Source organism: Carlito syrichta, unplaced genomic scaffold, assembly GCF_000164805.1.
Source record: "Carlito syrichta isolate Samal-C Ts95f unplaced genomic scaffold, Tarsius_syrichta-2.0.1 Scaffold148222, whole genome shotgun sequence".
Lineage (NCBI taxonomy): Eukaryota > Metazoa > Chordata > Mammalia > Primates > Tarsiidae > Carlito > Carlito syrichta.
In genome coordinates this window covers 339,226-351,325 of record NW_007092318.1, presented here as the reverse complement: position 1 = coordinate 351,325, position 12,100 = coordinate 339,226, and positions in this window count along the sequence as shown.

Sequence of the window (12,100 nt, the reverse complement as noted above, 5' to 3'; positions counted from 1 at the left end):
GTGAGAACATATGGTACTCTGTTCTTTGTTTCTGTGATAGATCACTGAGTATGATTGACTCTAAGTCCATCCAAGGTGCTATGAAGTCCATATGTTTGTCCTTCTTTATGACTGCATAAGATTCCATTGTGTATACGTACCACATTCTTTTAATCCAGTCCAGCTTTGATGGGCAACACGGTTGGTTCCATGTTTTTGCTATTGTGAATAGAGCTGCAACGAATATACGTGTGCAGGTATCTTTTTTGTAGAATGATTTGAGTTCCTCCGGGTATATTCCCAATAGGGGAATTGCTGGGTCATATGGAAGGTCAATTTTTAGTTCTTTTAAAAACCTCCACGCTGTCTTCCAAAGTGGTTGCATGAGTTTGCATTCCCACCGGCAAGGTAGAAGCATTCCTTTTTCTCCGTATCCTTGCCAGCATCTGTTGTTGTTTGTTTTATTAATGATGGCCATTCTTCCTGGGGTTAGGTGGTATATCGATGTGGTTTTGATTTGCATTTCTCTGATGATGAGAGAGGCTGAGTTCTTTTTCATGTGTCTGTTGGCTGCCCATATATCTTCATTTGAAAAGTGTCTATTTATGTCTTTTGCCCACTTTTCAATGGGGTTGCTTGTTTTTTTTTTTTCCTTTCAGCGCGTTTGAGTCCCTTGTAGATCCTAGATGTTAGGCCTTTGTCAGATATACTATACAGTTGGCAAATATTTTTTCCCATTCTGTGGGCTGTCTCCCTGCTTTCTTGATGGTTTCTTTTGCTTTACAGAAGCTCGTCTTTTTGATGAGGTCCCCCTTGTCTATCTGATTTCTTAAGGTATTGGCCTTTAGGGTTCTGAATAGGAATTGGTTGCCGATTCCAATTTCAATGAGAGTGTCTCCTGTGTTTTTTAAGATTCTTATAGTTTGGTGATTTACATTTAGGTCTTTGATCCATTTAGAGTTAATTTTTGTGTTTGGTGGTAGGCAGGGCTCCTGTTTCAATCTTCTGCATGTGATCAGCCAGTTTTCCCAGCACCATTTAGTGAACAGGTTCTTCTCTCCCCAGTGGTTGTTGTTGGAAGCTTTGTCAAAGATGAGTTGGTTGAGAAATTGTGACTTTGCTTCCAGAATATCTATCTGTTCCATTGGTCTATGTGCCTGTTCTTGTACCAATATCAGGCTGTTTTGATTACTGTAGCCTTATAGTGAAGTTTTAAGTCTGGAAGTGTAATACCTCCTGCTTTGTTTTTGTTTTTGTTGTTGTTGTTAAGGATTGTTTTGGCTATTTGTGTTTGTTTATGTTTCCATATGAACTTCTGTATTGTCATTTCCAGGTCTGAGAAGAATGATGTTGGTAACTTAATGGACTTGTGTTGAATCCTTTGATTGGATAGACATTTTAACAATGCTAGTTATTCCTATCTATCAGCATGGAATATTTTTCCATTTGTTTGTATCTTCTTGGATTTCTTTGAGCAGTGTTTTGTAGTTCTCACTTCTCTGGTTAAGAAGATGCCGAGGTATTTCATTTTTTGTGGCTATTGTGAATGGGATTGTGCTTTTAATTTGGGTTTCTGCCTGCTTGTTGTTGGTGTATAGGAGTTCAACTGTCTTTTGCACATTTATTTTATACCCTGAGACTTTGTCAAAGTCCTTTATCAGTGCAATCAGATTTTTGAGAGATTCTCTTGGATTTTCAAGGAGTAGGATCATATCATCAGCAAAGAGGGATAACTTGACTTCCTCTTTTCCTATTTGGATACCCTGGATTTCCTTCTATTGCCTATTTGCCTGAGCTAGGACTACCAACAAAATGTTGAACAAGAGGGGTGAGAGTGGGCAGCGTTGTCTTGTTCCAGTTTTTAGAGGAAATGTTTCCAGTTTCTGTCCATTTAGCAATATGTCGGCTGTGGGTTTATCATAGATGGTGCTTACTATTTTGAGGTATGTTCCTTCTATACCTAGGTGTTTGAGGGCTTTTATCAAGCAGGGATGCTGGATTTTATCAAAAGTTTTTTCTGCATCTAATGATATTATCATGTGGTTCTTGTTTTTACATCTGTTGATGTGTTTAATGACATTTATGGTCTTACGAATGTTGAACAGGCCTGCATCCTGGGGATGAAGCCTACTTGGTCATGGTGGATGATTTTTGAGATGTATTTTTGGATCCTATTTGCTAGAATCTTATTGAGGATTTTTGCATCTATGTTCATAAGGAATATTGGCCTATAGTTCTCCTTCTTTGTTGGATCTTTTCCTGGTTTGGATGTCAGTGTGATGTTAGCTTCGTAAAATGATTTGGGGAGAAGTCCATCTTTCTCAGTTGCCTGGAACCATATGATAATATCATTAGATGCAGAAAAAGCTTTTGATAAAATCCAGCATCTCTACTTGATGAAAGGACTGGTATCAGCTCCTCCTTGTACGTTTTGTAGAATTCTGCTGAAAAGCCATCCGATTCAGGTTTTTGTTTTTTTTTTTTTTGTAGGTAGTTTTCGTATGACAGAGTCAATTTCCTGGGTTGTTACTGGTCTATTTAGTGTCTCAATGTCTTCTTGTTTCAACCTGGGGAGGTTGTGTGATGTCAGAAAGTCCTCCACTTCATTTAGGTTATCAAATTTGTTTACATATAGGTGTACACAGTAATCTCTGATAATCTTTTGTATTTCTTCAGGGTCAGTTGTGATTTGATTTTTTTGTATTTCTGATTGTGTTTATTTGGGTTTTTTCTCTCTTTTTCTTGGTCATTCTGACTCTGGGTCCATCAAACTTGTTAATTCTTTCAAAGAACCAGCGTTCTGTTTTGTTGATGCTTTCTATGGTATTTTTTTCTTCTATGTCCTGTATTTGGGATCTTATTTTGATGATTTGGATTCTTCTGCTAAAGTTGGGGTTTTGGTGGTCTTCTCTTTCCAGCTTTCTGAGGTGATTTGTTAGACTCTCCACTTGTGATCTATTCGTTTTCTTGATGTGTGCTTGTAGAGATATAAATTCACCTCTTAGAACTGTTTTCATGGCATCCCAGAGGTTTTTGTAAGATGATTCTTCATCCTCATTTGTATCCAGGAATCTTTTAATTTCTGCTTTGATTTCAGTGTTGACCCAGTAGTTGTTCAGCATCATGCTATTTAGTGTTCATGCCTTTGTGGGCTTTGGGGAAATGTTGTTGGTGTTGATATTTATTTTTATTCCACTGTAGTCTGAGAATGTGCATGGCAAGATTTCAACCTTATGGAATTTGTTTATACTTGATCTATGGCCAAGGATGTGATCAATCTTGGAGTACGTTCCATGTGGTGATGAGTAAAATGTATATTCTGTGGTTGTTACGTGGAATAATCTGTAGGTATCTATTAGTCCATCTGATTGTCAAGTTTAGATTCTGGATCTCCTTGTTGATTTTTTGCCTCAATGATCTACCTAGTGGGGTATTCAAGTCCCCTGTTATAATAGTGTTAGAGTCAATATCTTTTTTTAGTTTACTTAGTAGTTGCTTTATAAATGCTGGTGCTCCTGTGTTGGGTGCATATATGTTTAGGATGGATAGTTCTTTTTGATGGATTGAACATTTTATCACTATGTGTGTCCTTTTTGCATCTTTTTAAATTTTTGATAGCTTAAAGGTTGTTTTGTCTGATATTAAGACCACAATTCCTGCCTTCTTTTGTGTTCCATTTGCCTAGAAACTTGTTTTCCATTCTTTAACTTTGAGTCTGTGTGTGTCCCTTGTGGTAAGATGAGTCTCCTGGATGCAGAAAATAATTGGGTCATGGCTTCTTATCCAGTTTGCCATTCTGTATCTTTTCAGTGGTGCATTTAGTCCATTCACATTCAGGCTGATTATTGAAATGTGATTGTTTACTGCTATCATGAGGTTCTTATAAAGTTTTTTCTTTGTTTGCTTGTTTTGTTTTGGCTGGTGTTTGATATATGTGTGTGTTTTCAAGTTTCTTGTTGCACTGTATTCTCTGTTAATTCTGTGCTCTGCTGTTCTCTTGGGAAGTGTGTGGTCATTCTTTTTTTATTTCTTCTGTGCTTAATACCTTTTTAAGTGTTTCCTGTAGTGCTGGTATAATCTCTTAGGGATTCGATGTCTGGGAAGGATTTTAATTCTCCATCACTGATGAAGCTGAACTTGGCTGGATAGGAAATTCTTGGTTGAAATTGTTTATCTTTGAGGACTTTGAACATAGGGCTCCAGTCCCGTCTTGCTTGAGTGTTTCTGCTGGTATTCTGATTGGTTTTCCCAGATAGGTAGTCTAACATTTCTCTCTTGCTGCCTTTAGGATTATTTCTTTTGTGTCTACTTTGTGTGGGCAAATTACTATGTGCTTAGGGGTTGGTCTTCTCATTTGATGTCTTATGGGGATTCTCTGTATCTCTTGTGCTTGACTGGTCACATCTCTGGTGAGATAGGGAAAGTTTTCTTGTATTGTCTCCTGGAATACTTGCTCCAAGTTGTTCTCTATTTCCCTTTCTTCTTCTGGGATACCAATCAGGCATAGGTTCGGCCTCTTGATGTAATTGCACTTCTCTTGTAGGCTTTGTTCTTTCTTTCTGAGTCCTCTTTCTGTTTTTTACGGGTCAGGTTAATTCCATATTCTGGTCTTCAAGTTGTGAGATTCTTTCTTCAGCTAGGTTAATTCTGCTTTGCATGCTTATCATATTTCCTGGCTGAAATTATTCCTGGTTATTTATTTCCTGGCTGAAATTTTTTTATAGCCAAAATCTCTGTTACAAGTTCTTTCAGTGTTGCATCTTGTCTTTCTTGAGTCTTATTCACTCTTTCCATACATTCCCTAATCCCTGTCGTATTCTGGGGACAGTCGATGGTGACTTACATTTTTGGGCACCAAGGTCTGATTTTTCAGGAGTTTTGTCTTTGGTACAGTTGAAATTGCCTGAGGCCTTCTTTTGTTTTTTTTTCTCATTTGTGACAGAGCTCTTATTTTTCTCTCTAGTTCTGTTATTTAGTGTCAGTGGGAGAGGCTTTCCCTTCTGATGTTTGCTAGTTCTCTATTCTTCTCTGATCAAGGCTTTGGATTTGTTCTATTTTGAAATAGGACGGTAGATGGGAAACTTTGCTGTCTCTTGTAGTTTTTGAAATTTGATTAAAGTAGAGGATGGGGCGCTAGGATTCAGAAACTACTTGCAAATTACAATGTTCACTGATTATGGAATGTGTTCCCTGAGACCCACTCCCCACCACCACTCTATATGATGATGAAAAGCAGAAACAAATGCAAAAACAATTGAATACACACACAGAGAGAGAGAGACATACACACATACCCCAAAACAAACTAGAATAACAACAAAGTGAAACAAAACAAACAACAACAAAAAAACCCAAGGAAACTAAACACACACACACACACACACACACACACACACACACACACACACACGCCTAGCACAAAGTGAATAGAGAAGAAAAACAGAAAGACTGGAGGAAAATTTTAAAAAAAGGAATTCACGTCAAACCCTCACAAATATACTGACACACACCTTAAACTTTAAAAAACGAAAATAAAAAACCCAGAAGAACAAAAGAGCAAAAACCAACACACAACAAAATTGAAAGATGAACAATCAATCATTCACATACACACATAAACAGAAAATGACAAATAAAAGAAGAAAGAACCAGAAAAAGAAAAGAAAAAAAAATGGGGGGAAATACAGATCAAATCCTCACATATTCATGCATGAAGGAAAAATATTTAAAAAACAGATGAACAGTCAAAAAAAATGTAAAAATTAAAAAAATAATTGAAAAAACCTGCCCTCTTGTAGTAGGCTCTAAAATTGTTCCTCTGTCAGGTCTCTCCCGCCGAGCCACCTCTTTCACTCTCTCCCCAGGGTCTGAAGCAGGGAAGGAGGAGGGGCAGTGGAGGTGGGTGGGACTGCAGTCCTCCCTTCCTACTCTTGTATGGTCAGGGAGTTCTCTGGTGGGGAGGTACAGGATTGTCTCTTCCCCAAGTATATACTCTCTATCCTGGGATGGAGTTTTATAGCGACTGACCTCCAGGCTTCCCCCGGGTTTATCCCTCTCAGCTGTGGCCCAGCTGTGTGAGTCTGACGTTCAGAGGATTGCTGGGGAGGAGGGGGTTTGGGTCAACCTCAGACTCACCGCTGATCTCTTTCAAGTTCTTCCTCATCCTTTTCTGGCTGCACCTTTTGTCCTGCAGCTGGATCAGGGTAGAGGGTGGGACATCTGGAATTCAGCACTTGTCAGATCCCTCCAAAGTTTGTGCTCTCAGGATATTCCCTCTGGGACATGATCAATCCCTGAGTAGTTGATCCTCCAGTCACAGGGATCGGGTCTGTTGATCCGTGGTGAGCAAGTCGAGCATTCTCCTGCCTCGCCTTCTAGATGATGGTGGGGTGCTTCTCTTGTCCTCTTCCATGGGACTTTGCCTCTGGACTCCCTGTGCAGCCCTTGCTGCCAGCACCCTGCCAGGCGCTGAAGTGGTGAGGCAAAGTCAGGAGCCAGCAATCTCTCTCCTGCTTCAATGGTGAGGAAGCGCCAGGGGCAATAGTTTCTCCTGGCTGCTTTTTCACAGGAAAACTTCTGTCCGTTTTAAAAAAATGGTGCTTGGCTTCTGCGACCTGGGAAGAGCCAGGGACGAAGTAGAGAAGCTGCAGCACCAGCTGTTGCATCAGGGGACTGACAACCTGCTCACGAGCCCCCACTTAGACAGTCTCTCCAAGTATTTTTTTTCCCAGGGAGAGTTTGGTGACTTAAAAAAAAATAAAAGAAAAAGAAAATGGCTCTTGGCTTCTGAATCCCAGGAATCACTATGGTCCAAGCCCAGCAGCTATGGTACCAGCTGCTGCACCAGGAGAGCCAAAAACTATGCATCTTAGAATTCATGAACAATTGCACACTCAAATTTCCATGACCACAGACTCATTTATCCTCAAAACAGGAGCAATATTTCTGCCTTTCCTTTTTCATTATAATCAATACGCACTTAGTAAGTACAGACTATGAATAAGCCTTTGGGTCAGATGTTTTGAAATGAATATAAGATATCTGGAATTAGAGCCCTAAATTATAGTCATGGTGAAGTGGTTTTAAAACGTGGCCAGAAATTTTGTGACACTCCTCCCATAGAGAGGGAGGTCTATTCCTCTTCCCTTGCATCTGTGCTAGCTTGTGACTGCTTGAATCAGTAGAGTACAGCAGAAGTGATGCTATATGACTTCCAAGAGTAGGCATAAAAGGCCATGCAGCTTCTGGTTTTATACAGGATCACTTGCTCTCAGAGTCGAGGCTACCACCCTGGAGTGGCCACATGTAGGCACTCTGGTTTGAGTCCCAGCTGAGCCCAGCCTTCCAGCCTCCCCTACCAGTGGGTGTCAGACATGTGAGTGAAGAAGCCATCTTGAAAGTGGATCTTCCATCCCCAGCTGATCCAGATCCCAGAATAAAGGCAATAACTCCATTTATAAGTCAAGTAATCCTAGACTATGCTTCAGTAACAAACCCAAATTTCTGTAGCTTTCTAATAAAAGTTTATTTCCCACTCATGTTGGAGTTTCATGTGGGTTGGGTGATCCTCTTCCATCTTGTAGCTGGGCCGTCTAGGACCAATGGCTTCTAAGTTGCTACAGGTTGGGAAGAAAAGTCTGGATTTCACAGGGTGTTTTTAAAGGGCCAGACTTGGAATGGTTTACCACAGTGCTTCTAAAACATTCCAAGGACCAGGTTTTAAAACATTCTTAATCCATCATGGACCAATACTTTTGTAAAATGCAACAAAAATGAATTACTGAAAAAAGAAATGCTACTTGGATGAAGTGGCAATATCACATAGAAAAGTCTCTAGTTGCTTTCTTTAAAATTTCTATATTTAGCTCATAGAAAACTGGTAACAGATAGTTTGCAAGTGGACACCAGTGCATGGATCACACTGAGTAGCACTGGCTTACAGTAATTGGGCCTGCATCCTTTTGGTTAGAACTCAGCCACATGGCCCCAATCCTACTGAGAGTGAGCCTGGAAAATGTAGTGTCCTGGGTGCCTTGCTAGAAGAGACCATGTGCTGAACTCACAGCATTGTTTCGCAACATGCTCTAAATTCGAGTGTTAATGTTTTCTCTTTGTGAGGATTCTGTTGTTTACAAGTTTATTTTCTCATTTGTGTTCACAGATCTAGTTTTGTTTTATTGGCTTTTTTTTAAAAGTCTTTGTAGAGCAGGAGGGAAAGGAGACTGAGGAAATTGCCTTGCATAGTGTGTGGTACAATTGTAATTTTCCCCAGTATTACAGATCCTGACCTTGGGTAAAATTCCAATTGGGTAAAAATCTTGTTCAAGGACACATTGGCTGCAGTAATGTTTCTGTGACATTCCGGATCTCTGATGCCTGTGCCAGGGTAGCTATTGTTATTGCTTCAGTCCCTGGAGGAGGAACTGCGCTCCCCCCTTACCTCATCTACCATGTGTCGCCAAAGGGAGTAGAATTACCTCATTTTTGAAAAAGAGCCAGGTTATAGAGGTCTTATTTGATACAGCAGGAAAATGTACTTCTAAATATATTTATAGGCTGCCAAAACCTTGCAAAAAGAGTCAATTTCAACACTCGTTAGGAAATGACCAATAAAAACCAGATCCCATTTCAATAATATAACTTTGTAAGAAAGATACAAATTAATTAGACTTTTTAGAAACAAGGTGTCAATGTAGTTAAAAACAACTTTGCTGAGGCTCATATGCCAAGGTGGACAGCTGTGTTGGGACAGATAATGGCTGTGCTCTGCGCCAATCTCCTCCCCCATTTGTTGTCTGCTCATGGCTCCGTGGGGGCATTTGCTTTCAACACCTTAGCTCTTTTGGAGGCCTTCCCTAGGGTTTCTGGAGCATATCTCCAGCTGGTGAGGAGAGCTTGAAGCTCTGGGAATTTGTTCCCATGGGCAGCCTTTAACCAATGACTGATGGGCACAGAAGTATCACAGTCTCCATTCCTTTGCCTGGGTTGGAACAATGGTTTGAAAAGAATACAAGATATCTGGAACCAGAGCTCCAAATTAAAATCATGGTGAGGTGGTTTTAAAACACAGCCAGAAATTTTGTGACTCTCATCCCATAGAGAGGGAGGTCTATTCCTCGTCCCTTGAAACTGTGCTAGCTGTGACTGCTTGAACCGATAGAGTACAGCAGAAATGATGCCATGTGACTTCCAAGAGTAGGCATAAAAGGCCACACAGCTTCTGGTTTGATACAGGATCACTTGCTCTCAGAGTCCTGAGGCTACCACCCTGGAGTGGCCAACTCTGGTTGTGAGTCCCAGCTGAGCCCAGCCTTCTAGCCACCCCTGCCAAGAGGTGCCAGACATGTGAGTAAAGAACATGTCTCTCTATGGTGTAACTTACACTCCCGAGCTCCCCTGTGGGATTGTGGTAGGAGGCTTTTAGAAAGCACTTCAAAATATATATCACAATTAAAATGTTCCAGTTTGCTAATGCAAACGCTGTGCTCAGTGCCTGCAGCCAAAACCACAAGCTTGTGCTATTGTTACAAAAGGTACAAAACCTTACACCATGAAAAGCCCCTTCCCCCCAAAGCCAATGTAAAATCTATAAAAGCTAAGACCTGACTGCGATTGGGGCCCAGCCTTTGCGAGTGGAGTCTGCTGGGCCGAACGCTGGTGTTCCAGTAATAAATGCAGCTTCCTGCTTATCAGCCTCGGTGTCACGGTCTCTCTGATGTGTTTTCCCACAATAGGATCAGAGAAAAGATACCTTCTGTGGGACTTGAGATTGCACCCTTGTCTCCCAGTTTTTCCTGGAATTACTTTGAAAATAAATTACTTGTTCACAAATCCTCATTTCAAGCTCTGCTTCTGGGGAATCCAACTGAAGACATGTGTTCTTTAGAACTAGCACCCCAGCAAAGCAGTTCCCAGGCTGATGGCCATCTCCAAGGCAGCAAATTTTCCAACTTCAGTTGAACTCTGCACTGCTGCTGAGCAATCTTTTCGGCTCTTTCCTATTCCCTATACCTGATTTTCCAAGACCCTTGGAAAGTTGAGGCAGGCTGTTAGGTGGCCTTACTTTTCCCTATTCCTCCTCCCTTAGCCCCACAAACTCTCTTACAAACATTTTGCTATCAGCCTTCTACCTCAGCTCCTTCGCAGAGGGAAAAAAACCTATCTTCCTCTGGAGGCTGGATTTCATCCTTTCCTCTGGGCCTTCCTCATTAGTGACCTCTTGAGCTTTATCATCTTCTTCACTTTGGCTTATAAACATGTTTTAAATACGGCTCAGTTTGAAAATATACAGCCAAAAGTGTATCTTCATATTGGATAAGTCCAAACCCAAGTACTATCCTTTTTTATTCTTGCTCAAGGGTCTCAGGAGAGATGGATCCACTTGCTGCCTCAACCCTTCACTTACACCACACCCCACAGTGGCCTGGTTTTTGAACAGCCCACACAATCTATTGAAACTTTTATCTCTGAGGTCAACAATGGCTTTTTGATTCTTCCCGCCCCACCTTAAGAGCTCTATGTGTCAAACCCACTGTCAAGCATTTAAGAGATGTATCCCATTGTCATTGCTACCTTCATTCCCCCCTAGTGCACCATGTTCCTTTAAATCTCATGATCCAAGCCTGAAACTTATGAGACACCTGCCATTCCTCTTTTTCATCCTACCTTATCCAATTCATAAGAAGGGTACTTTTTATCTTATTATAAAATATATTTTGAACCTCTCTTCTTCCCTTTATTTCCACTGCCAACACCTTTGTTCGGGTCACCATCATATCTAGCTTGTTCATTGTTCTCCCTTTTTCCATGCTTGTTCTAGTACACTCCATTTTCTACATAGCAGCAATACAGCGAGCACATTAAAGCTCAAGTCAGCAACTCCACAGCTTAAAACTGTACAAGAATTCCCACAACACTGACAGGCTCTTTACAAAATGGGCTACAAAGGCCCTGCTAGCCTCTGCCTGGTTTTCTTACCTTATCTCATGCCACTCTTCTGTATGCTCAGGCCACACTATTTTTATTTGAGTTCTGAGAACAGACTTTCATATCTCAGGACCTATGCACATGCAGCCTTCTCTGCCTGGAATGTTCTTTTCCTCAGTTTCTTCTCACCCTATCAGTTCTTCTTGGAGAGATGCTTCTCCTGCCAACCCTCTCCCCATTATTCTCTTCTTCAGTCTTTTGTTTGTTTTTATATCACTTAACAGAATGTATAATTATTTTGTGTATTTCTTTACTTGACTTTGTCTACCCCTCTCCCCCATGATAAGCCCTGAAGGCAGTAGCACAATCAATTTTATTCGTTGTGTTCTTTCCATTGACAGTGGGGATGGAACAGTGCTGGCACTTAATAGATGTTCAGAACATTCTGCTCAAACATGTCTTTCTCTGTGATGCCATCAGCACCATGGGAGAGTTAAAGACACCTTTCTCTGGAGTCTTATAGCAGTTTATACGCTTTTCCTACGGCACATGAAACTAATAGCTATATTGTTATTTACTTGTTTGTCTTTTCCACCAGACCATGGTGAATAGGCTTATTGAGCACAGAACTGTATCTTAATAATTTTTAAATCCTCAGCATCTAGCATAGTGCCTGAATCATAATAGGCACTTGATAAAATATGTGATGAGTGAATGGATGAGTGAAACGCTATTCTCATGGGAGAGGGTAACTTAGCTAAAAGCAGGGAGTGAGCGAGAGGTGGATGCCAGCAAGTTTTCCAAGGACAGAGGAGCAGATAGCATGATCTTGGAGATGGAGGTCTGAACTTACTTCTGAGGCTAGGTAGCTCCTTTATCTTTGGAAGAAAAATAATTTTGGGGGAAGTTATTGAACTGTACAAATGCGAAACAAAAGTTTCTTTTTGAAATGACAAGTTTGGAGACAAGAAGACGCTAAACTGTTTTGTACAGTTATGTAAAAGGATTTTTCTTTGTGGGTGGGATAACTCTGCATATTGTTTCTGTTCAGAAAAAAAATTATTTTCCTTTCTGTGGGTACTCATGGAAGTAAATTAAATTTCAAGAAGAGAGCCGGGCTCGGTGGCTCAGCCTGTAATCCCACGCCTTTGGGAGGCTGAGGTGAGTGGATTGCCTGAACCCGCGGGTTCGAGAC